The sequence below is a fragment of the Tinamus guttatus genome, unplaced genomic scaffold (assembly GCF_059628265.1).
Source record: "Tinamus guttatus ecotype Peru unplaced genomic scaffold, ASM5962826v1 Tinamus_guttatus_pri_ptg000402l, whole genome shotgun sequence".
Taxonomy (NCBI): Eukaryota; Metazoa; Chordata; class Aves; order Tinamiformes; family Tinamidae; genus Tinamus; species Tinamus guttatus.
Window position 1 is genome coordinate 2,096,438 of NW_028288936.1, and position 24,559 is coordinate 2,120,996.

The 24,559-nt window shown below is 35.5% G+C and overlaps 1 long non-coding RNA gene across 1 annotated transcript; it reads left to right on the top strand.

The window, feature by feature from the left end:
• LOC148593387 (uncharacterized) lies at positions 1–24,559 on the top strand. Its single transcript, XR_015913733.1, has 6 exons — positions 1–47; positions 611–662; positions 12,113–12,248; positions 13,079–13,183; positions 23,205–23,315; positions 24,233–24,559. It is a non-coding gene; the product is annotated as an uncharacterized LOC148593387 (long non-coding RNA).

Consider the following 24,559-nt stretch of genomic DNA (forward strand, 5'->3'; position numbering starts at 1 on the left):
TAAGGAAATATGTCGCAGGACTCAAAGGATGACTAAACGTTAAACAGGTAACACTAATAGTAACTCTGTAATTTTGAGTATGCAACAGTAATGTTAAATATTCTCAGTTATTAAGTTACTGATAGTTAAAAAAGTAAACCTACCAAAAGATAACAAATAGGTATATAGGCTATTAAAACAGCTAATTAACATTAACTAGTGACAACAAAATTATTCTTCAATACATAACCCTCAAGGTAATAAACAGAACTAAAATTAACAATAATAGTAATGCAACTCTTGCTAACAACAAATATATAACCTAAATTTTGGTGGAGAAAGAACAGAAAACTTGATGGCAGGGATACCAAAACTGTTAATCCTTTAAATACAGTTTTTTTGTTTACAGTGGCTTTTTGTCAATGTGATTGGTTTACTTTTTTGATGAGAATAAACTAGAGGCCTATTACTGTTCAGTTTGTGAACAAATCTCTTCCAGCTGGAGTTGCATGCTAACTGTTTTTGAATAGTTTATGAAGCATATATTTTGTCATTTGAATCTGAAATGTTAAAGTGAATTTAGTGGGCTACATGATGGTTACATTGAGTTTATTCTGTCTCACTATTTCAGGGACTCACAGGCTTTGGACAGCTAAACAGCAGATCTGCTGAGAAGTGTTCAGGTAAGCTCTGCCACGTGTCAGGGTTTTTTTATTAATTCACATTTTGTATTTGCATTTATCTTTCTAATACATGGGATCATATTCAGCTAGAAGTTTAAAAAAGACAGTTGTTTCCAGATATGTTTCCTTGCGTAACAGGAACATGTTAGTCAGAGCATTTGCTTTTGTAGGGTATGTTACCTTTGTTTTAATGAAAGAAGTAGTGTAGCATATTAATGGTAAATATTACAACAGTATTCTTATAACTGGTCCTCCTCGAAAACAAGAGCTCATGTTAATTAAAACCATGTCTAAATTTCAGAAGCAAAAAAGTCTCATAGTGTAGAAAAATACAATACCATCTTACTGGTTGATCCTCAAAATGTACGTCTTTACTTTGTATGACAAAAGTACTGATAGAGAAATATAGATAGAGGCTTTGTTATTTAGTCTTTTGCTTAGGAGCTATATCTGTGTTATATTTCAGAAAGGAAAACACATTAATAGCATTACCTGCAATGAGACAAATAAAGGCATAACTTTCTGTGTTTTTCTGTTAAATATATTTAAAGGTAAAGCTGTGGTTTGGATAACTTTGTTACATGGATTTCAGGTCAGATGTGAGGTTTTGGATTGAAAGCAAATATCATTACTGGACACACCAAAACTTTCCAGCTCAGGGTTTTTCCACACACACAGAGAAGTATCAAATTAATCACAGCACAAAACGCACATATTTTTTGGAGTGTCATGGATGCTAAACTGGATAATAAACGCTTAACAAAACCTGCAGTGCTACACATCAAAACCCAGGTGCATTTGTTACTGTAGCATCTTTTCCCATGACTGTGGCCTGGCTGAAAGTTTTCCAATATCGGTGTGCTCAGCAGTTACTTAAATGGCACTTGTTACATAACAAGATTAGAAGGGCTTAATTTTGCCTTTGCCCTAAGAACCTTTATAAATTGGTGTGATTTATTTGGTACAGACACTCTACAGGCCAAAATGATATAACATGGCTTTAGGATTTGTCTGCACCTAACATTTGTATCACTTTGAGTATACCTTTATAATAAAAATTATGCATTCACATAGTTCCTATAATAGTTCCATAAATGTACTTCATTGGTGTATTTTATTTCTATACAGATTGGAAAAACATACACTTCTGGTATAAATATGCTTTCCTACATGGTTACAGATTGTTATGCATTATAGACTTTATTGTATAAGTATTGCAGAAAAATCTCATATGCCTTACTAATGTGATTAGCTACACAAAACTGGAAGCAGACGGCATTTGATGTGAGATTCAGAGAAATGTATAATAAATTTCTCACTTGTGGATCAGATTTTTCTGTAAGGAGAACTGGTGTAAACTTTCTGAAGATGCGCTGCAATAAATACTGTTTTATAGCAGAACAGTGTCCTTTCATATCATTGTCTCAAAGTCCACTTTTACAGCTTTTATTTGTGTAGAATAAAAGAGATGATACAAAATGAGCCAGAAAAATGATACATTCTAAAATACTCTTACAAGAAAATTATTTAGAAAAAAAAATAGGATAAGTCAGTGCATACAACTACTTCTGTAAACATTATACTTCTGTTGATTCTCAAGAGATTAGCAAGAAAATTTTCCATGACGAAATGTGCTAGTGTATGCTAACTACAAAGTATATTTCATCTCCATTTCTGAAGAATTTTTATAGCTGATCAACTATATCTTCTTAATAAAATATCCATCTTCTTTCTAATTTATGAAAGAGCAACAGGAAATCTAATTATTCGAATTAGCAGTCATCACTAGGTCTTACATGATGTATTCCATACATCTACCGAACAGCAAGATCAGCCCTAATCATGAGATCTTGAAAACTTACAGACATCATCAGAAAACACAAAAAAATCACTTACGTTACAGATAATTCCAAGACCCCAAATCACAACCATGCTTTGTTTGGATGAATGTACATACTGATTAATTTTATTGGTATTAGAAAGAACTAGTATTAATTACTAAAACAAAAATTAAACAGCAAAGAAAATTATAAGATGCAAGTACTGAGTAGTCAAAATTTCTCTTAAAACCTTTCTAAGACTTTTTTTTTCTGGGTTTACTAAGAAGAACGTAGAACATGAAAAACATATAGAACAGATACATTTTTAAAAGAAATAGGTGCATTGTAGCTTTCAATATATAAAACAGTTACAAAATATCATACAGAACTACGTGAATATTATTTTAAAATCTTTTGAAACCCTCTTGCTCTATGAGAAAGAAATAATATGTGCACAGCTAGGTAGAGACCTTTATTGCCCTAGATAGATACACTATTGCATTATAAATGCAAGTAACATAGATGCCAAAAATTAATTGTCTTGAGTAGAATCAATGAGCCTGTTGCAACTGATGATTTCTAACCCGATGATTAGGTAGTGGAGTGGATGGCACAGAGATGGATCCATAACCCCTTGTGTCTACTCAAACAGCTTTCTAAAGATTTACTCCAAAGTTTGGAAGCAATTTTCAAGTGGAAAAAATGCACTTCTGGACTCTTTTGTTTGGCAGACTTTTTGCAGGAGTTCAGGAGTCATTATAACTGAAAGAATTAATTAGATCAGCAATCTTTATCAGAACCGTGTAACTATTTTCTATGCAGCCTACAGTGTTTGAACATGATGTTAAATCTTTATGTATATAAATTGAGAAATTTAGGAAAGATACTTGACTTCATCTCAAAGGATATTTAGAAAGTTCTAGTTTAGTGAGATCCACAACCTCCACTCAGAATAATGGTACTACAGCCATAAAGCTAGGGCACCTTTTCTACTGCACATGCCCTATTCAGTCTGTAATCCCAGGATAATTGCTCCATTCTATTTGAATTTATGATGATTTCCAAATTCAGTAATATGAATGTTAGACCAGCAAATGACTGCATATAAAACAGATCAGTATGGCTATAGTAGCCCTAAAGGAATGACTGTGAAGATCTAGTTCCTGAGCAACTCAGCATATAAATTTTTGTGCCTCTATTGCCGGGGAACTGGTCAGCTCCCCTGTACTGAGGTACTAAGCTGAGTATCTGGAATTTAGTAGAATCAGGATAATGAACATACATTGATGCACCCATTAAAAGGCTTGATATTTTAGCATTAGAATATGGACGTATGATAGCACTCATGAAATAACTTCTAGGATTATAGTCTGAAGGTTTAAGCTAAGAATTAGGAAGTAGTCTATTTTGTTCAAATAAAGCTAGATTTGGTTGATGTCAGTGATGTACTTCCTTCATATTTAACAGTGGCAGTCTTATTGGTATATTACCTTTATAAGAAGTTACATCTGGAGTTTTGGAAGAGTCAAATAATGCAGTTTCAAATTTAAAAGAGATGGGAGGAGAAAGGCAAAGGTTGAGTTAAATGTCAAGCAGAAAAATACAAGTCAGTAAGAAGAGAAATCTTGGAAAGATTTCCATATTGGATTTTGATGCAAAAGCAACCTAAATAGAGGTTATATAAAGAAAAAAATAGGGATACCATCATTATATGTCAATGTTCTCCATACAGCCTACTACTACATAAAATACTGCATACTCTTTAAAATCATCTGATACATTTCCTATCTTTTATGTAAAATTTGAAAATCAAAAGATAAGAGCAGAGAATTTTACAGAAATTTCCTAAGCAAATATATATTTTGACAGAAAATTGTCTTTCTGTTACACTGTAACAAATGAAAAAATTAAAGATTATAATCTCACCGCAGAATCTTTATATTTAACAACTTCATTGATATTTCCACCTTAGTAAGTACAAACTGAATTCTCTAATAATGCTGTAGAATCTGTAAAAGGCACATGTTTTAAGAAAGTGTTAATAAAATCAGAGTTCTAGATTATAAATTTAAAAACTACATCAAAAACTATTATTAAATTAAAAACTACAATTGTAGTTGTTTATAAAACAGGGTTGTAGATTATAAAATCATTCTACGTTACAAAAAAGTCACACATTCCCATTGAAAAGTAGGTGTCATTTGAAGGGGTTCAGGAGGGCAGAGTTAATTTGTTTATGAATTTTATAAACATAGAAATTCAAATAGTTAATTTTATGACAACATTTAACATTTTTTTTCCAAGAAATTGCAAAATTTTTAGTTTACAGAAATTGGAAATGCTGGATGCAATTTAAAGAAATGTCAAAAGGTTGCAACCATCTTTGTAACAATTTCATATAACCCTCTATTATCAAAATATTGGGTAATATACAAAAAGAGCTTAAATAAATATGCAAAATGGCAAAAAAGCACTATTTGAATGCTAAACAAAAAAATAAACCTAACTTGCTCTGAAGTTTCCTTCATCAGAAAATCTAGATGCACTTTGTGACCCCTATTGGTAACTAGAATTTAAGAGGTATTGATAAGGGTATCTCATCTTATTGCAGTGGTCTATGGACTCAGTAACTTTCACAGTACAGTTAAGGCTTCAGAGACTATCACCATATGCCACTCTGTGTCGTTATCTAATACATTTTTCCAATCATTATTGTTGCCCATTAGGCCTGACTAAAGCCCCTTTGCAACCATTAAGTCTTCCCTTTGACTTCAGTTGGTTTTTAGTCCTGTAGGTTAGATACTAACACTCACTTGGAGACACGAAGCAAAACAATTCCCACCAGCAGATTTTCTGTACTGGTTTAGGTACGTATTAAAAAAAGATGCACTTTGCTCATGAATATGTTAATGCTTTGTAGTGAAGATGTTGTATGTCATGTTTGGTTTTAAAGCTATGGAATCTAAACACTAGCTGTGGTTCCCAGTATGAGTACATAAAAGATTTTCAATCCATCCCTCATCTCTGATTGAGCAAGTCATTTCCTATAACACAGTAGAACATTTTAAATTTTTGAAATATATCTCTAAATCATGCATATATGGAACAAATGTGTTCTCAAACAGGAGGGAACTACGTTAACTTAAGCATAAATCTTGATTTTCTAAACATCTACTAAAAATGTACCACTGTTTCAAAGATTGGCTTTTCTTATATAAATCCTTATAAAAGACTATACTTAGTACTTATTGAAAGGCATAAATGCTCTCATTCCTGAAACAATTGAATCATCTTTGAAATCGAGGGTGGGTTGCCAGAAAATAACAAGATTGCTTGAGAAAGTAATCTCAGACTTTCATACTTCAAACCTGTAAATCAGAAGGAAAGTTTATGGGAGGAAGATCACACTCATACTATCTTGATATGGGATAAGCATTCATGTTTTAAAAGAAAATAATGAAAGAATAGGCCTCATAAAAGTTATTTTTTAAATCCTGTCTATGCACAGAGAACTTACAAGATTCTGTGCAGAAATGTCAGAACTTTCTGATGCCTTTTATCAGCATTTGAATGCACAACTAGCATAATGGAAATGCTTTAGTGCCCCAGTAAGAGTAAAGTTAATTATGAAAAAACAATTATGAAAACAATAATACTTGTTTCTTCTTGTTGCTGTGCTCCATTGATTTACTTAAGTTTCTACTGTAGCTTCTTACTACAAACGAAATATAGGTGACATAGAGTGTGCAAGTACCTGCTTATAACATGTCAAGCTTTGTTCTTGGCATGCTCAATGCATTAGCTGATGATGGATGACTTACTCATAGGAAAACAGTGGATGCATTTGTTATACTCGCTGGCATTACAGGACCTTCGCACTGTGTATCAGAGATATGAGAGCAAAACTGCTGAGCTGTTCGTTTATGACTTCTTAGCATTCTGGTTATTTTCTTTACTTCTGCAGAGTAAACAGAACAAAATATGAAGGTATTTTGCATCGTAGTTTACTATATTCACTTATGATTTCATGTTTTTTGCTTATCTAGTTCTTTAGTATAAATAGTAAATTACTATTTATATTTCTTTCTGGTTATAACAATCTTGTATGATTCCAGACAGTTCTGGCACATTTCTTTTTTCTTTTTCTATTTCCCCTTGCCTTTCTCCTTCCCAGAAAACTGTTCATACACCTGCCTTAGGTCAAAAGATAACCAGAGACACTCATATTCAAATGAAATGCTGTTATTCTCTGATAAAATATAGACATCAGCTCAATATACTAAGAGTGTTTTAAACTGACAGCTTATTCTTATTCTGTATGGTATTCTGAACATTATACATCTTTTTAATATCCATATTAGAATCCAGAATGCAAAGATATAAACTGGCAAGAATGCTCTGTTAGGTTGGATTTGGTTAATCAAGATAGCTTTTTGATTAAAAATTTAATCCTGCCAATCTTGGGTTTCACTCACTAAAATTCCGTGCTGATATCGAGGAAAGTTTTGCTGAAATGAAAAGGGAATACTAAATACAGATTTTGATATGTAATCTTTTTTTTATAGCTTACTGAATTTAAACAAAGCAAGTATCTGTTAGGTCAAATTGTGTCATTTGAGCCCTTGTCCTCCTTAGTGCAACAGCAGCATCATGCTGCAATGTGCAATGGTTTTGACCTGGGAAGAGCACTTCAAAAAGCTGCAGCAAGTGCTACTTAATGAATGTGAGAAGTGGCTACTCTGGGCCATCCTTTACAGCAGAGCAGATTACTCACCTCCTGTGGCATCCGCAGCCACAGGCCACCCAGTGCTTGGGAGGGACAGATGCCTGTGACCGCTGTGTGTCCCTGGCCTCTTTCATTCACTTCTCGTTGCTAATTTTAGTTGTCAATGTGAAATAATGATTGCAGCGATTTGAGAAAGACACTCTTACCCTAATTGGACCTTCACTCCTATGAAAGTGGATACAGATTTGCAAGGGGCATCATAGTATAATAACCCATATAAAAAGTGTTGAAAGTAGAAAACTGAATTGTTACAGTACAAACACTAGGATGTTAGTTATGTTGAAAAAAATAATTTTCCCATGTGCAAGAAAAATGTTCTGTTGAATATGTTCACCCAGAGTACCAATGACTTCAAATCTCACCTTAGCCAATTATCAATTTATTATTTATTGATTACTTAGTCTCTCATAGACCTGATTATGATAATATTATCACACAGATTAACCCTTTCTCTGCAAAATGTCATGTTATGACACAAACCGTTTCACTTAAAATATTAATATGCAGCAACTATTCCTGTTTTCCTCATTGAGCTTGTGTGCCCAACTTTGTCTTGATTTTCAGAATTTTTGAGCCATTCCTCAGGGAATTTCCAGTGTTCAGAAGCTCTTGCATGGTGCTCGCGGAACTGAGAGTATTCAACATCATTTGAAAGAAATCAGTGGGATGTGAAGCAGCCCTGGTCCTGCCGTTAGCACCCTCTCTAGTCTAGGACATGGCAGGACTCAGGCTCCTTCCAGCTGAGCTGTGGTATCTCCCTGTATGCTTTTAATCTCTGTCAAATGTGAGATAATTCAGTTTACTTCAGTCTGCACATGTTAAAGTAGTTCAGCTAATGTTTGCTACTGGCCGCGAGCTCTTGCACAGCTGTCTGATGTGTTGCACTTAGAGGCAGGAGAGTATCTAAATGCTTACACTCTTGAATACACTTTGTAGTAGGGACAAATAACATTTAATCACCTTTCTCACAGAGGTGACATAAAATAATCACACTACTTTTGTGCACTACACTGAACATAGAAATGGCATTTTTGAAAATGCCAAACGTTCTGAGAAACAATCTCCTTGTTGCGTGGGGATGTAGTAACGCATTGAGACAGCTGTGTTAAAAACAAATGTTGGGAATTCTGGCTTTTTTTCTCAGTTTTCCAATTGTTCTTCTAGAAAACTCTTTGTACCTTCACCAGGATTTTGAGAACACAGTCATGTTAACAAGGTTCATTTGCCATAACATTGCCACTGATAACAATAGACAATGAAAATCTGTGAGAAAGTAGATAGTTGTGTACAGTGGAAGGCTGGGGGGAAAAAAAGTCATACCACTAGTGTTTAAGGCAAATACATTTACTTTAATCTCATACTCTGAATAATTTAGGCCTTGTGGAGAGAAATTAGGAAAGGGTCCTGGATCATACAGTCATACATCATACAGTCCTTTCAGAGGGACTCTCTGTTCCTTGTCACCACTTGTTTTGAAAATACTATCTTACTACTCAATTCAGGATTTGCCCTTTGCAAACGATAATAGTTGGGTGGGACTATGCCAAGTTTAGATTTTTTCTACTCCCAGTGGCACCCAGTGGCAGATTTTGCCTTTTGAAATCTTTTCCGGAATGATGTCCAGAATAATTTTAGTTTTACTTTTGTTGCCATCTGTATTTCCTGGGTTCATTCAAACCATCATATAAGGTATGCTTTTCCTTCGAACTCCACTTCAATTGGAAAGGTTAAAAAAAAAAAAAACAGCCAGTAAATGGGCAACATTTGGAAGTTTGTTAATGCTGTAAACCACTGCGAAATCTGGCCCTTTAATGTTGCAGTGTCAGAAGTTATGCCAGATAGATAGTTTTGGGAAACGGAGCAAAAGGAACGTGGCCCGCAGCCATCCACACCTATCACATCCACAGGTGTAAGAAAAATCAGTGTTTTTCTAGAGTCCTTTTCCTAGCTAGAGCTGGAAATGCTGATATCACAGTACCCATACTTCACCTTCTTTCCTATGCATCTTGCACATAAATTAGTGTGAGAGTGAGGATTAGAAACAGGTGAAAATGTGCAGATTTTGGGAGGAATTACATAGATTAAAGTTAATTGTGTTGCCATTGTAAATACTTCACAAATAATAATAACAAATAATAATATGGAGTGCTCCATACTTATATCTGTGTGAAATAAGATTAATGAGGCTAAGGTTAATTATTTAATTATTTCCGAGTTGCATATAGGAAATGTAAGGAGAACTTTGTGGCTGTTCACACTGTATCACACTGGTTACTATTGAATGGAAGCAAATTTTCCTCTGGTAGTATTATTGATTTGCTTGCTTATCAAAGGAATCAGATTTTCTTAGAAGAGGACACTTCTATCAATAATCATGAACATTTTCAAAACAGAACTTAAAAACTTCCATCTATTTGAGCATCAAAGACGTATCTTTGTTTTCAGAAGGGCTGAGTAGCTTGCTCCTGTCACTAGCCTGCATTTGAGGATGTCAAAAATCAGGAGTAACCACTGGCACACAAGTAAGGTTCTACATACACCCCCCTGCCATAAAATACCTTTTTGTACACCTTGTCTTGTACCTTTATATAGGTATTGCGGAAATTTAATATATTACACATTTTGAGACAGTCAGCTGATATTAATGAAAGCCAGAAAAGTACTGAAAATATATATGTATGTATGTATATGTAAAATCTTAATATTTAAGTAATAACTTGATTTGCTGCTGAAGTGAGCCTACTTTATATTTCTAAAAGTATAGAATAGTATATCCCCATCCCCTACTGATGGGGATTTGTTGCTGTACTCATACTATATAGTGATGATCTATGGAAACAGGTAAGCAAGTAAGAAAAAAAAAAGGATAAATGCATACCTTCTTATAAAAGTAGATAAACAATTGGGGAATATTTAGCTTGAACCTAATAGATTTAAGACAGTGCAGGCCAAGTAATCATTAATGATTTTATTAAGCTGTTGGTTAAATGTAGATCTCACAGGTGAGTTGTAGTTACATCTGAAATGATTCCACAGCATATAGGTTCAGGTGAGTAAGCATTCCTTGCAACAGTGATATACAGCTTATAGATATTTAGTTAGGATTGTATTTAACCTTTAGACCATATCCTGAATTTTCCTTCTTCTCAAAGTCCTATATTGTTTTTAACCCTATTGACAGAGCACCTGGTCTATATAAGCCACCTGACTCCACTCAGTATTAGATCCTGATTAAATGTACTTCTCCTTCTCTGTGTCTAAGCTGACCAACCAAAGAAGTTGTGTTCTTCAGATATGAAATGTTTTTTATTGCTGAAGCCTGCAGTGCAGATCAATGGATGTTATGTAATAATATGAGAGGACATAAAAATGAAAGTATGTCAAAAGATAAAAGTCTATCCAGCTTCCCAGAGCATTTGAATTGCATCTTGTGAAGTCAGATGTCACTGAAATAATAATTCAGTGTTTTATATGTTCCCCTGTGGTGGCTGTGCTATTCCATAGCACTAGCTGTTGAATTATCAGTCACAAAGTCTGTTTAACATGCAATTTAATAGTTTACCAGTGAAGAAGTTAGATGTTAAGGTTCACACTGGCTTTTTTTCCCAGCTTTGAGGCCAGTTTATCTGTTGAGAACACAGAAATCTGTCCTTGAGAAAATAATTGCCTTCCTCTTACTCTTCCCACTGGAGCAGAGAGGAAATACAGCATGACTATGCATCTGGGCTCATGCACAAGTGTGTAAATGAAACACAAGAAGCCTTACTCAAAGATGCTATTACTGGATTAAAAAATATTTTTTTAAAAAAAAGGCAAGCAATAATACATGAGAAATAAAAGTAAGTCTGTCACCACCCTAAAATGCTTCTAAAAGTGCAGGAGCGCCATTAAAAAAAGCCTTTATTTTGTACAAATAGTAAAACTGTAGCATGAAACTAATCAAATTCAAATCAGTTCAACTGCATAATTTTCAGTGAAGAGGTGCTTAGGAAACACAAAATGAACTCCAAAAGAAAAGGCTCGTTGCTGCCTAATCAAAAGCAGTCAGCTTTAAACGCCAGCCAGTCAGGTGGCAAGTTTGTCATTTCTCAACTGCACTCTTAGAGGAAAGTTGTCAAGAAGGCTTGACAGCCTTTAAACTTCTCAGAGCATTTTTATCTGTTTATGAACCTCATGTTGATCTACTACTGGGAGGCTGGGAGGAGAGACACAGTAATAGCAGTTCTATTAAAATATATTTGCAGCCATGAATGTCAAGAAGAGTTTATGGTGTGAAAATATGGGTAGTTCCCGGAGAGAAATTTTCACCACCCCTCAAGTCTGATTCTTTCTTGCCTAATTGTGTCCAACTACTTTGGGAGACTGAAGAATATCAATGATTAATTGCCTAGGTGTCAGAGAACTACAGACTTGTAATACATCATTAAAAGTCAGGGATCAGGGAATCTGAATCAAAATGGGAAGCTCCGAATGAATATATTACTGCTATATACAATTAACGGTACAAGCTAGAAATCATTTACTTTCATAATTTAGAGCAATGGCAGCTCTCCAGTGAAAATATATTTACAGTAATTTTACATTGTTCTCTACAGGCTTTGTGCAAAAGGGAGAGAGATGAATTAATATTCACCAAGGCAGCAACAGAGAAACCTGTCTTTGAACTGTTCTTTCCTTTTAATCAGCATGAACTCTTCTAAATAGCAGAAAGAATTATGAGTAGGTGGAGATCATTTGGGTTACTGAGGGAAAATCACTCTCAGAGGAGTAACTTTGCAATCTGAGGAACAGAGTCTGCCCTTTATGTGATTTGGGTTGACCAGGTCTTCTCTGTTTTAACCCAGGCATTAACAGCAATTGCAAGACTGCTAACCTGAAGAGGCTTCACTACATGGAGGTCTCATTTCCCTTCCATTAGCAATTACACCAATGTCTTGGAAGCATTCTCTAATGCTGACTAGCATCTTCTATTTTACATCCGTAAGTGTAGGACTCTATAGGTATTTTAGTAATTTTTGATGTTAGTTGTAGTCCCATTAAGTTTCCGAGGTTCTTAAATTGCTTCTTAGGGTTTATTTGTCTTATAACTCAGGGTGAAAAAGTAGCCCCATAAACATTAATTGAACAGCCATTAAGCAGTATGGCTGTTTGTTTTGGGTTGATAGAGGACATAAAGCTTCATACCCTGTGGTGGGAAACAATTAGATCTGATGATGAACATGATATTAAATATACCATTACCAGACTTCTATCAGTTTAACTTTACAAAATAGCAACCAGCTGTAGACAAACCATACACAAGTATAGAAAGTCGTATTTTAATTGTCATGTCATAGCCCGTTACAAATATTATAGTTTCTAATGTTTTATGCTAATGACAGTGACTAATGGTAGTCATTATCTCCATTCACTCTCATAAAAAAAATTTCCTCAAGAGAGACTGATCGTAACTAGAATGCTGTTTAAAATTAAACTGTGTTTTTCTAAAATGGAGAGTATAAAAACACTTAAATACCAATAGGCCGGCTAGCTAATTTATTTTGTTTTGAGTATGTTTGGCAACTACAGCTGTTAACTGTGCCATGAGTTGAACTGATAATCCTTTTTATAGATATTTTTAGCATACTAACATGCATATACATGTCATGTCTTTGTGTATTCTCTGCTGAGCAGGATACGAGGTGAACCTCCTAATGCCCAGAACCTGTGGCCAGAAAAAGGCTGACTTGCCCCTTTAAGGCTTATTATCGAGAATATTGAATTTCCTCATCCATTTCTTATTTCAGTTATGAATTCTGCTTACTTGACAGGTACAGAGCACTTCATTATGTGAAGGAACAGAAATGCTTAAATGGATGAAGCAGCTATTTACGTCTGATAGGAGCTAAGTGGGACATTAAATTAATGCCAAACAAGTGAGTGCTCATTTTAGTTTCGTTATAAATGGCTGCAGCATAGCAGTAATGTGTTGACTCTCATGTGCTGACAAGTACTATATTTCTTACAAACTTCCCTTAGAACTCAATGTGGAAAGACAAATTCACACTCTGCATGATAAAATTAGCAGTAGGTACATTAATAATTGAATAAGGATCTCTGGGGAAACGCCATAGTTCACCAGGAGAGTTGGTGACTGACTGGTTTTAAGCAGAGGCTCCTGTCATAAGTATGCACGTACTTACATAAGCCCAAGGTAAGAGCCTGTGGCTTTTGGTACCAAATCCCCCTCCTGCTTTTAGAAAACCTCAGCTTACTTGCATAATAAGCATTTTGCAGATCCATGAGCAGACTGCCTGTAATTAATCTTGGCAGTGTATGGACTTGCTCATGCCTAGTTCCTCTGGGACTGTTCTCAAATGTACAGTCAAATTCAAGACAGTCCCTTTTCGCTCTGTCTCCATCTCCAAATGATGAGTGGAGTATTAGTGAATGAAACACTTTCTTACTGTATGAGAAGGCTCTTACCATACATCTCCATATCTTCAGTTCATGCATAGCTGAAGCATTTTCCTGAAGAGGAAAATCCCATTGAAAGAGATGTTTTCTGTCAGAAAAGCATTTAGTGGGCCTACCGCCATCTTCATTTCCATCCCTATAAGCAAAGCTGAGCACCTTCAATGATTCACATGCTCAGCATGAGCACACATGAGCATTCCACATTTTGGGAGTGTGTGGGCAGGGTGGAAAGGAAGGAGCCCCTCTCTTTTGGGCAGTAGCAAAGAAAACAAAATTATTTATAGAAAATAAACTATTCTAGGAAATATTTGCAGTTTATTTATAGGAAATAAACTGCTTTTTACAGGCACCACCAAGCTCATGTTGCACCAAAGGTAATAGCACCAAAACTATGATCATTCCTCACACCAAGTAATTTTGTGTTCAAAGGCATTGGCAGAGCAATGTCGCATCTCATAGACAGCAGTACTACCTATGGGGCGAGTCCTCATTTTGTAAAATTAGCAGTTTATTGTACCAGTGCCAAGAGGGTGATATCAATCTGAATAATCAGAGAATTTATCCCAGCTAGAGGAAGAGTAGCAAAATTTGGCATACTATTATTAGGTTAAGTCCACATATCTGTCAGCTCTACTAACTATCCATGCAGACTTCAGTCACTATGTGAACTGCTCAGGTGGAACTGACTTCTGCATTTGGCCTTCCTTCAATTGCAGATTGGATTTGAAGATACAGGATTTGAAAACTTTTTTTCGTGTAAGAAACATATGAACAGTTCCTGTGTCCTTTGAAGCAGGAGAGCAGTAGATAAGTCCTGGAGCTTCATATTCGTAAAATGAAGTAATGTCTCAATCTGTTAGACATCCTTGCAATATGCTGCAAGTGACTCAGCTGAGAAAATAACACTATATTTTTTGCTTTGCAGTGTCAAAACACTGATGCAGATGTTAGAGATCAGAGAATATCAGATGAAAGAATAAACATGCTGAAAGAAAGCATCGGTTTCAGCATAGTCTGAGATGCTTGAAACAAAGATGTGGAAAGGAAATTGGATTTGCTTATATATTTTTAGTGGGCAGAGGTCATATTTCAGAGTAATTATTTTATTTGAGTCACACCTATATAGGAGCTTTCATTGCTGGTACCATCAAGGACACACAACAGGCCTCCCAACATCATACTCTTACCATCAACTGAGTGTCTAAGGAAAAAAAGACTAGATATGTAAAAAAAAGTCATGCCCTTCTGCATGAGAGGAATATACCTGAATTACACCAAGAAAAGAGGAATGAAAAGCAGGAATCATAGGGGAGGGGAAGATCATGAGTCATTAACCATTGCTTTATGCTTCATATCTCTGTACGTGGGGCTTCATCCTATTAAGTGCTTCCTGCTCATTCTGTTTTTCTTCTGGAATACAATTCTAACTCTGTTCCATTTTTTTCACAAATATTATGTGGTCTGATAACTTTTGTATTTTTGTGAGTGTATACAAGGCACTCAAGAGGCACCATCGTTTACTCTTAGCATCTGAAATAATCATAAACTTTCACCTCTGCAGGCAGTTATCAGTCCTGTAGAAGGAAACAGATGTTTCTAAACCCTTCTTGTGAACAAATAAAGCAGTGGCTTTTATTGAGGGTTGCCAGGTCACTGGATGTTCTAAACAACAAAGCAAGTTAAAAGAACCTCTTCTCTTTTACTAATTTTGCACTTGAGTATTTGAGAATTTGCTAATATAATAGCTATTGGGGAAGATCTGAAGTGTATTTCTTCTACCATTGCCTTGAAAGTAGCAATAATTGAACGTATCAAAAATTACAGCTTTCTTTGAAATGTGACTTTATTAAAAAAGAGCATCTTTGACTCCAGGTTTTTATCCCTTGATGACTTCCAATCAGAAGTAATCCACTTAGAAGTGAACAGATAATTTTCTTATCATCTAATCACTAATACTGATGCTTCAGTAGGCCAGATTTTTTTTTTCTCCAGTGCATTCACAATCTTATTTTCTTTATGATTTTCCTCAGATAGACTTTTCTTTTTATTCTTATTATGCCTCTTCTGAAGTGTAGGGTTTGGATATGCAATGGGTTGCAAATTGGCAAGTCTGTTGATCATCCATGTATGCATAGGTACATCTTTACGGAGTTGTTCCCAGAAGAATAAACCCGCAAACTAGTTATGTGAGCAGAGAAATGAGGGGAAAAAAATAAATAATAATAGTAATAATATTTTTGCTGAACTTCAGCATGGTTATACAGCAACTAGTAAATGCTGTATTTCCTAACTCCCTGCTGAGTGCTCGTTCTTGGAATGGCCAGAAGTGTTGAAACAGAGCAGAGTGGTTGCAGCAGCAAATGATTGCTGCTACAGCCAGTACAGAATTGCCGTTCTTTCTTTGAGAGCTCTTGGGATGAGACTCACAACGTATGGACAGGGCCCACAGAGGCATAATTGCCCACAGTGGCAACTGCGAGGATCCGAATTATTCTCTGGTGACTGTTATAGCTCTGCAGGCATAACATGCAGTAGAGTCCCAACAGAATTTGATTTCTTTCTAGCTCAGCCTAAGCAGAGTGAGGGCAGAGTGTTTCAGGAAACTCTCTCTGTTAGAGAATTTCTCTAACAAATTTCTGCTTCCAGAAATTCTCTTTGTTAGTTTGTAAACTTTGTTAGAATTTAACAAATCAGATGGGATGCCAATTACATACAGTGCTCTTAGTTTTTTTCATAAATGATGCACATCTGATGTCCCTTCCTTAAACCCAGAAAGTGCTACACAATTCTACTTCGTCTCCTTCTGCTGTTTGAGAAAGTAGAACTTACTTTTCCAGTGTCTCATTTGACACATGTAGCCTCTTCGATAAAGAAAGCAGTGTCTATTTTGATCGGTTTTCCCTTCTACATTCCAATCTACTGAAGGAGACTTTCCACTCTCTATGTGCGGTTCATCAGTTCCCTAGTATTTCTTAGTCCAACTAGTATTATATTTCTTTCCTTCTGTCTCTCTGGTAATACTTAAATAACATACAAGTGTGTGCTGACTTTGGAATTAAAATGTCTATTTTGAACTTCACTGTGCAGAAACTTCTTAATTTGGGCATTAGTATGAGATTTTGGGTAACCAGAGCCCAAACTCAAGCTAGGCATCTAGTAACATCAGAGATCTGTAACAGTGATTTGGTACTGGCCACCAAGTCGGGGTTCACAAGCAGGAGTTTGAGACGCACAAACCATTTCCCCGTGAGGAATGACTGTGCCTCTGGGGAAATTTCCTCCCTAATCCCAGGAATTTGATGGCTCATTTCTGCCTTAAAGGATAAAGATTTACGTTTCATAAATTTTTAAACGAAGTGCCACTTCGCTTTAGTGTTTTTCTCTCTTTTAAAAAAAAATGGTGTGGAGTTCCACACCAGATTCCTCTGAACATAGAAGAGAGACTTGGGGGGTTTCTTCTTTTTTTTAGGGGGAAGGAAGGGTTTTGTGGACTGTTACTTTCTTTGACTGTGCAAATGTTATCTGACATGCCTTATGTTACCTTTTATAACCCTTTTTTTATTCTCTGCTGTTCACCTTTTTTGCTAAACTAATACATTGACCTTTTAAACCTGTCTCTTTTCTGACATCAGTATTTTTGATGTCTGTCTCTGAACATTCTTCTGCTTTGCTGGGGTTTTTTTAATAAAATAAATAGAAGGATTTTCATAAAGAAGGAATATTGACACGACAGTTTCCATTTAAGTCAACAGCATTTTTACAAATCTTTTAGACAGAGATTCAAGCTATACTTTTGGGTTATAAAGTAATCTAAAATTCTAATCGCACTTTGCATTTCAAATATTTATTGTTTCTTGGACATCTCTTGTGCATTGAACAGGTGTTTCTATTGGGATGGCCACAATGAATTTAAAATCAAGGAATTTATATTACTAGACAGACTACTAAGTACATCATCCTACGTCTTGTCAAAACACAATGTGTTTCTCAATTGCCTTCTTAAATTTGAGCACTGAAATTTCTTAGCAGTCTTTTCAGATCTTCCTACTCACATTTTTATGTTCTTCATTTTCAGCTATATTCTTGTTTTAATTAATATATATTCATCATCAATTTTGATATGGATACCAAGGTGCTATAATATCAATCTTATGTTTTACAGAACATTCTTATTCCTTGTTGGGAAGCATGTTCACTACTTAGGTATTATCCAGTTCACCTATAAAAATCAAAGTAAATCTCTCAGCCCATTTCTTCCCAAGACACCAAATAGACTATAAGCACTAGGAGACTTTTTCAACCTCTTCAATTATGTAACATAATGACAACACTAGAAAGAATATCCTGAATTAGAAAAAAAAAAAAAAAAGTTGCCTATGTCCATCTTTCTTGTGCTCTAACACTCATCTTTCTTGTTTTCTTCTCTGTATCCCAGAAATACTTTTTGTTGTGATGTAGATTTTCTTAGCATTCTTATAAATATAAGTTGCTGAGTGAAGATCAGATATTTTCTAAGTATCTGTGCATTGTGAGCAGGCATTCGGCTTATGATTTCAGCTGGAGGAACAAGCTTCAACTCATGCTATATCTAACAATACGGTGGCAAGTAATTCACTTCCAAGAAAATACGTATGTGTTTCAGAGGTTCACAAACATAGGCAGAGGACTGTGAACAAAAGGACAGCAGTTTCTACCTCATGGAAATTGGTTGGCACAATTAATTCTAATTTTTTTTTCAAGTGTAGAAAAAGAGTGAGGGGCAACACAGAGTAAACAGTAACATATGTAAGCATATGCTCCTAAAGAACGTTATTCAACAGGACAGTTCATGATAAATGTAATGACCCTGAAAAATAAATATCGGAACTCATTTAGACTTTTTCCTAAAACCACAAAGAACTGATCTACAGTAAGCTATAAAAGGTGTCATTAAATCATCAATATTTTTCCCTTGTGGTTTCTGAGATCCTATTTTTCCCAGTACTGTGAATGACTAGATGCATCTCCAAGAACTGATACCTGTATGGAAATTTCCATGAGTCAGTCTGACAAAAAAAGAAGGAAAAAAAATCATACTTTACTGCAGTAATGAGAAATTCTCTTCACCTCAGTGAGTCTAATCACAGCTGTAAATATTGTAAGATTTCTTTCTAAAATTATACTATGCTAAATATAACAATATAGAAGACAGTTTAATAAATGGGTTGCATCAAGTCATTTCAGCGCTATTCTCTGGAGTGTAGTCTGTGTACTAATAAAAATCTTCATGATTTTTATTAATTCCATTAAAGTAGTACACCACCTCCAAATATTTATAGATATCAAGCAAACTCGCTTCAGGATAAGCCCTTCATACATACCAGAGGTGCCATTTTCTGAAATGTAAACAAGTGGCATTTGCTGAGCTGTAATCCCTAAATCAGAAATACAAATGTTTGGATTAGCAAAAACCAGAAAAACTCATTCTTCATTGTTGACTTCCCAGTCCATGTTTTTTTTGCTTTCAGGGTTAAGTGCATGACTAACATTTTTTATTCTGTGCAGGAAATTAGGGTGGCTATTTGCCATAGTAACTATCCAGGACAGCAGTACTCAAGGTTAGACCTGATGCTCACTGACTTCAGGAGATTTGACATCAGGCCTTCAATTTGCTGCTACAGATATGAAGCAGCTCAAGAGTCAATATTCTTGAGAATCAGGAAGAAGCAAAAGAATACTTATTTTATCCCTTTAAAAGAATGGATGGCCCTGATACAGTTAAAAAGTTGAGAAAACATAAAACTTAAGCATATGCAAAGTGTTATTGAAATCTATTTGATTTTACATGCATAACATTTTAGTATTCCACTTCCCCAGTGACTAAATGTTTAATAATCTTTGTTTTTTAGCTCAGACCTGGAGCTGTTGTCTTTCACATTTGCAGTGCATATGTGCATAATGTAGACCGCAGGTGTACAGAACAATGCACGTGAACTGAGGGTGTGATAGCAAGGTAACTGCTTGAACCAAATGCTAAAGGAATGAAGTTCGAAGTCCTTTTCTCAGCATCTTTTATGTCTAGATACCTTTTTTCCCAAAAGGATTAGATACAAAGAGGAGGAGAACATTCAGAAATTGGAGAAGGAAGAGGGAAGCACTGAGTTGTGAGTGTCAGCGCCCAGCAATAGCAAGGGCCCTGTCAGTCCTGCCCATTCTGTTTTGTGCAGTGTATTTTAGCACATGGCACCTGGTAGCAGACTCTGTATTGAGACCTTCCCAGTGGTTTCAGGACCTCCTGATCTCCTCTCACCAAGCCTAGCTCCCGCTGTGGTTCCTGGCCACATGATGGGCTCCCAACGTTTCATACCTGAAAGGGCTTGGGAAACAATAGCAGAGCATATTTCATTATGGCTGCAACCTTGAGGCTAGAACTGACTTGGTACAGTGTGCTTGTATTTATAGTTTATACAGTACTACATTTGATCCTTGATTTTATTATTCCACTGTCAAATAATTCATGTCCTTCCAGATTTTGTCACTCCGAGTTACTTTATTCCCCTGGAACAAGGCCAGAAAATAAGAACTGGGCCTCTTTAATCATACCTCTTGAAAGACTGTACGAATTGAGAACACTACCCTGTCTGTGGATGACAGTGTGTGCACATATCCATAAAAAACCCACTGACCTGTGCCAGGCAGACAGAATACAAATATGGCTGAAAAAAATTACCACTTGATTTTTTGCATGGGAGACTCTGGGCAAGTAAGAATACTGGCAAAGAGTGACCAGAGCTTGAGATTGTGGTTAGGGTTTCTATTAGAAAATATTTTTACTTTTTTTAATAGAAAAAAAAGAGAAAGAATTCTTCCTAATTTCTCAAAATGCAAAAAAGTAAACAAACACATCTACCATTAGAATGATATATAGAGATATTTCTAGAGGCTTCTTTTGCCGTTTATTTTTACTTTTGTTTTCATTTGAGAATATCAAGGCTGAAAATTTATGTTGAAAAAAGCTATGAAGTGTCTTCCTACATTCACAAATCGTCTTGGGAAATTTAAAGTAGCCATTTCAATTTGAAGTCACCATATTTACTTCATTATTGTTTTGCCATCCTAATATATATATACAGAAAATATACCTGCATGCCACTTTGATGAGTACTGCAAGGTTAAGAAATACCCTACAGGGACAGAAAGGTTTCTCTTCTTTCAAAATGGGTCAATGATTATAGACTGCTTCACTGCCTACAAAAACTGAAGGAAACTTACATCAGATAAAAGGATCTACAAAGATCCAAAGGCTAGAAAATAGTGATTTATTTGAAGTTAAGCACCAAGTGTCTTTAAAAAAATCAGTTCTAAATAAAGTTGCTTGACATATAATATCAAAATTCAGTATAGTTCTCCTGGCTAATCCAGTGCCAGGAAAGCTCATTCCTGTAGGATACATACACAGCTCTTGTCTTAAGGGAAGAGGCTGTGTCACAGCTGGGAATTGGCATACTGTTAAAACATTTGCAAGTTCACAAACCTAGTTGATATATATGATCAGATCTCTGATCATGTAAAATGTCTGTCTTTTCTTCAAAGACCTGCAAAAAACTCCGTGCTTTCTCCTAAATAGCAATTTGGTAACTAGAAGCCGGAACATCCCAAAAGTTAAGCTGTCATTAGTTAGTGCTGTAAAAAGTAGTATATTTCAACTATTGATAGTTACTTAATTAGCTTGTATTTTTTCTTGCCTCTCATTTTGAATGGATTTGTGTCCTTGTTAATCTCCAAACCCTTTTTTCACAGTCCCTTGAAAACAAAGCATAAAATCCATGATGCTGAAGTTTATGTAAGCTTGATATTAGGCAAAAATTAAGGTGCCTTGTCCTGCTGTCAGGAGGATATGTTTATGCCGTTCTCGAAGAAGCACTTTCAAGAAGTGTAAGTGACAGCAATCTTATTTTGAGAAGAGGGAGATCCAGATGGCTCCGTTTTATGGCTGGATGGTTTTATAATAGTACAGAACAAAACATTTATGATCTTAAGAGATTCGGATTTCTCACGCAGTGCTGTGGAGTTGCGGTCCTTTCCACATGCTGTCTTTTTAAGAAAGCATGCAGAAGGCTGTGGGTTATCGAGAAAGAGGAGAAAAGGGACATTTTCCCTAGAGGGAATCTATAGAGCCATTTTTGGCTTCTTCAGAAGTTTCTCATGGTGTGCATGCTTACTGTAATTAAGACTGCTGCAACTACCTTGTATCTATAGTTCTCGGTGCCTTCAGTTAAAATTACAGTGAGAGTGCAAGGTGTTGATTTGAAGGCATCCCCAGCCAGAACAGGACAGGCTCTGGTCATGAGCCATATTGTGCTTTCAGATACACAGCCACCAGAGAAGGTTGTAAATTTGCATTTCAGCCCCTGTACGTGTGCATGCACACACACACATGGGCACACGGGATCTCTGAAAGGTTCCTCAATTACTTGCTTTGGCCTCATTCCTTCTTTTTGGTACCAAGCCGACTATATCAATAGAAAGTGAAAAAACAGAGTTCCTAGTTTCCTTGTAAACCTTTCCTGATTGATGACTTGCCTTCTCCCAAGACTCAGCGTTACAGCACAAACCAATTGGTATAACCTGCAGCTAAAACTGTTCCTTAGAGGACTGCTTCTTTTCTAGGAAAATGTGGTTTTCATTAACACTAATGTTCAGACTCAGAAAAAAAATGTATTTAAGATAGTACATTATACACAGAACTTGAAGCTATTGCTTTTTTTGATGATATTAATCTGTTCTTCTACAGACAATCACAGAAATCATTACCTGTTATTGCATTCCCATGTTCATCTCTCAATACTTCTGAGTGTACTATAAACCATATAAAATAAATTCACTGCTTCTTTTACTGCCCAGACTAGTCCCTTTTCTACATCACACCCATACAGCTTTCCTGTTTAGATTTTGGTTTGGTAAGTGCTAATAAGGCAATTCTAAGCTAGTGCTTTCAAAATATTAACTGATATACAAAAACAGAAAAGACAGGAAATGTTGGCAACAAATTGTTCGAATAGATAGATAGTGCCATCTCTCAGAAGACATTCATAACATTGACACCAACAAAAGTTGTGCTCTCTCAGGAGTGCAATTAACACTTATTTTATCATGAGTATAAATTTAATTATGTAATGTTAGTCCCACTGCTGCTCAGTTCTCCAGGGCAGAACCACTTCCCTATTATTTTAGATGTCATGGAAGGGAAAGTGGTCGTCAGCCTGAAGTGGTAACCTGTGGAGTCCTGGTAACACAAGTGTTTACAGACAGCAAGACAGTGAACACAAGTGAACAATGTATTGACCTCCTTTCTTTTTTTAGGGAAAGATATACACAGACTTAGAGAGCATTGTTTTTTTTTTGGTTGGTTGGTTGGTTTTTTGTCTGTTTGATGGTTTTTGACTAATGATTTATTTTGTAATTAGTCTGCTTTTTTTTTTTTTTTCTTGAATTACCCAGGAAAACAGTAACTTTTAGAAGGACAGAGTGTGCACCATAGATGATAAGTGGGACATGAACTGCCAATGAGATGTGGTTTGAAAAAAATATAATTCTTGTCAGAGGAAACAGGTAAATATTAATCAGAAACTGGTACAGAATTAATTGTATGTAACTTTGGGGAAACCTTTACTAGAAAGTCATGGGAACCTTAAGTAGCCTGAAAATCAACAGGATGTAGAGAGGGGTTTTAAAATTCATTAAATTTAAAAGTCGGGGCAAATGCACCAAATAACACGACACCATAGAAGTTCTAACTATTAATTTAGTCCAGAGAAGGCTGAGAAGTCATTTTACTGCAGCCTTCATGATCTTACAGGCAAAAAGGATTTCTAGTAATTAAGAGCTCTCTAATTCAGCAGCAAAGGGATGTATTTCTAGCTGAAGTGAAAATTTCCACTGTGAACCCTTTCCCACAAATTAACGATGGGAATGATTAACCATTGGAACAATTTCTGTCCTTCTGAAAGGTGAACTGCATCTCTCAGAGAAGCTACAGAAGTTGATAAAAAAGTAGATAGATCTTAGGACCACGAGATATAGGAAGTTCAGCAGGACAATAAGGAACAATTTGTTCTACCTTTAATATATATCTCTGAATTTTAGAATCTATAAATCTACAAAGATTAATAAGGTTAACAGAATCTGCTCCTCAGTCATATATATTTTAACATTTAATTACCTTTCCATTTAGGGATTGTAATTTTGAATCTTTGAAATTTTTCTACAGATCCCAGAAATAGTCTTTCGTATTCTAGTAACAGAACCTTGAGCGAAAAAGAAGCTCCTGAGCTTAAGACTTCAAATTTTTCTACTGATTTAAATAAACATATTTTTAACATTCTTGGTTATAACTGAATACAGCAATGCTAAAGAATAAAAAGAGTTAATATTTACTCTAGTCCTTGAACTATGCAAGTGTGTGGTTCTGTGTTATCATTCCCAAAATCCTCTGAATTGACTAGGTCTTGTTCCTTCTGTTTCTACAGGTTAGTGTGACTTTAATCAAGAAAAAAATATTGAATGAACAGCAATTTGAAATACAGCATTTGGAAAGGTCAGAATGGTATGTTACATCCTTATTATCCAAAAGAAAAGATGACTTTAATATCCTGCCAGCATTTTCCTGTGAAGAAGATATTAAACAAGAACTGAAAATGGCACAAGATTCCTACTTTGTTTCTTATGACAAAGATTGTAACAAGATGATGAAACTGTGCAAAATAAATCTATTCCTGCTTTAATCCTACCTAGATTTCAAAAACCTAAGCTAACCAAAGAGCCCATACACATGCTATTCTTTTCAAAGGTATCTA